The sequence below is a fragment of the Engystomops pustulosus genome, unplaced genomic scaffold (genome assembly GCF_040894005.1).
Source record: "Engystomops pustulosus unplaced genomic scaffold, aEngPut4.maternal MAT_SCAFFOLD_452, whole genome shotgun sequence".
In the NCBI taxonomy this organism is placed as follows: domain Eukaryota; kingdom Metazoa; phylum Chordata; class Amphibia; order Anura; family Leptodactylidae; genus Engystomops; species Engystomops pustulosus.
This window is the reverse complement of record NW_027285331.1, coordinates 52,501-55,385: the sequence shown is the minus strand read 5'-3', so window position 1 is coordinate 55,385 and position 2,885 is coordinate 52,501.

Genomic DNA, 2,885 nt, shown 5'->3' with positions numbered 1-2,885 from the left:
CCCTTTGGAAGTAGGAGCTCCTACTTCCATGGGCATTATTCCTCCCCGGGACCTACAGCCAAGCTTGGCCGGGGGACAGTGACATGTGGCCGGATAGGCCAAGTGGCTTCTCCCGCTGACCTGCCCCTTTGGAAGTAGGAGCTCTTACTTCCATGGGCATTATTCCTCCCCGGGACCTACTGCCAAGTGTGGCCGGGGAACAGTGACTCTTGGCCGGGTAGGCCAAGTGGCTTCTCCCGCTGACTTGCCCCTTTGGAGGTAGGAGCTCCTACTTCCATGGGCATTATTCCTCCCCGGGACCTACTGCCAAGAGTGGCCGGGGAACAGTGACTCTTGGCCGGATAGGCCAAGTGGCTTCTCCCGCTGACTTGCCCCTTTGGAGGTAGTAGCTCCTACTTCCATGGGCATTATTCCTCCCCGGGACCTACTGCCAAGTGTGGCCGGGGAACAGTGACTCTTGGCCGTGTAGGCCAAGTGGCTTCTCCCGCTGACTTGCCCCTTTGGAAGTAGGAGCTCCTACTTCCATGGGCACTATTCCTCTCCGGGACCTACTGCCAAGTGTGGCCGGGGAACAGTGACTCTTGGCCGGATAGGCCAAGTGGCTTCTCCCGCTGACTTGCCCCTTTGGAAGTAGGAGCTCTTACTCCCATGGGCAGTATACCTCTCGGGACTTAGAGCCAAGTGTCTTCACCCTTTGGAGGTGGTAGCTCCTACTTCCATGGGCATTATTCCTCCCCGGGACCTACTGCCAAGTGTGGCCGGGGAACAGTGACTCTTGGCCGGATAGAACTAGTGGCTTCTCCCGCTGACTTGCCCCTTTGGAAGTAGGAGCTCCTACTTCCATGGGCATTATTCCTCCCGGGACCTATTGCCAAGTGTGGCCGGGGAACAGTGACTCTTGGCCGGATAGGCCAAGTGGCTTCTCCCGCTGACTTGCCCCTTTGGAAGTAGGAGGCTCCTACTTCCATGGGCATTATTCCTCCCCGGGACCTACTGCCAAGTGTGGCCGGGGAACAGTGACTCTTGGCCGGGTAGGCCAAGCGGCTTCTCCCGCTGACTTGCCCCTTTGGAAGTAGGAGCTCCTACTTCCATGGGCATTATTCCTCCCCGGGACCTACTGCCAAGTGTGGCCGGGGAACAGTGACTCTTGGCCGGGTAGGCCAAGTGGCTTCTCCCGCTGACTTGCCCCTTTGGAAGTAGGAGCTCTTACTCCATGGGCAGTATACCTCTCGGGGACTTAGAGCCAAGTGTCTTCACCCTTTGGAGGTAGTAGCTCCTACTTCCATGGGCATTATTCCTCCCCGGGACCTACTGCCAAGTGTAGCCGGGGAACAGTGACTCTTGGCCGGATAGAACTAGTGGCTTCTCCCGCTGACTTGCCCCTTTGGAAGTAGGAGCTCCTACTTCCATGGGCATTATTCCTCCCCGGGACCTATTGCCAAGTGTGGCCGGGGAACAGTGACTCTTGGCCGGATAGGCCAAGTGGCTTCTCCCGCTGACTTGCCCCTTTGGAAGTAGGAGCTCCTACTTCCATGGGCATTATTCCTCCCCGGGACCTACTGCCAAGTAAGGCCGGGGAACAGTGACTCTTGGCCGGATAGAACTAGTGGCTTCTTCCGCTGACTTGCCCCTTTGGAAGTAGGAGCTCCTACTTCCATGGGCATTATTCCTCCCCGGGACCTACAGCCAAGTGTGGCCGGGGGACAGTGACATGTGGCCGGATAGGCCAAGTGGCTTCTCCCGCTGACTTGCCCCTTTGGAAGTAGGAGCTCCTACTTCCATGGGCATTATTCCTCCCCGGGACCTACTGCCAAGTGTGGCCGGGGAACAGTGACTCTTGGCCGGGTAGGCCAAGTGGCTTCTCCCGCTGACTTTCCCCTTTGGAAGTAGGAGCTCCTACTTCCATGGGCATTATTCCTCCCCGGGACCTACTGCCAAGTGTGGCCGGGGAACAGTGACTCTTGGCCGGGTAGGCCAAGTGGCTTCTCCCGCTGACTTGCCCCTTTGGAAGTAGGAGCTCTTACTCCCATGGGCAGTATACCTCTCGGGGACTTAGAGCCAAGTGTCTTCACCCTTTTTAGGTAGTAGCTCCTACTTCCATGGGCATTATTCCTCCCCGGGACCTACTGCCAAGTGTAGCCGGGGAACAGTGACTCTTGGCCGGATAGAACTAGTGGCTTCTCCCGCTGACTTGCCCCTTTGGAAGTAGGAGCTCCTACTTCCATGGGCATTATTCCTCCCCGGGACCTACTGCCAAGAGTGGCCGGGGAACAGTGACTCTTGGCCGGATAGGCCAAGTGGCTTCTCCCGCTGACTTGCCCCTTTGGAAGAAGGAGCTCCTACTTCCATGGGCATTATTCCTCCCCGGGACCTACTGCCAAGTAAGGCCGGGGAACAGTGACTCTTGGCCGGATAGAACTAGTGGCTTCTTCCGCTGACTTGCCCCTTTGGAAGTAGGAGCTCCTACTTCCATGGGCATTATTCCTCCCCGGGACCTACAGCCAAGCTTGGCCGGGGGACAGTGACATGTGGCCGGATAGGCCAAGTGGCTTCTCCCGCTGACTTGCCCCTTTGGAGGTAGGAGCTCTTACTTCCATGGGCATTATTCCTCTCCGGGACCTACAGCCAAGTGTGGCCGGGGAACAGTGAAACTTGGCCGGATAGGCCAAGTGGCTGCTCCCGCTGACTTGCCCCTTTGGAAGTAGGAGCTCCTACTTCCATGGGCATTATTCCTCCCCGGGACCTATAGCCAAGTGTGGCCGGGGGACAGTGACATGTGGCCGGATAGGCCGAGCGGCTTCTCCCGCTGACGTCATCGCTTTGGAAGTAGGAGCTCCTACTTCCATGGGCTTGTTCCTCCCCGGGACTTGCCGCCAAGTCTGGCC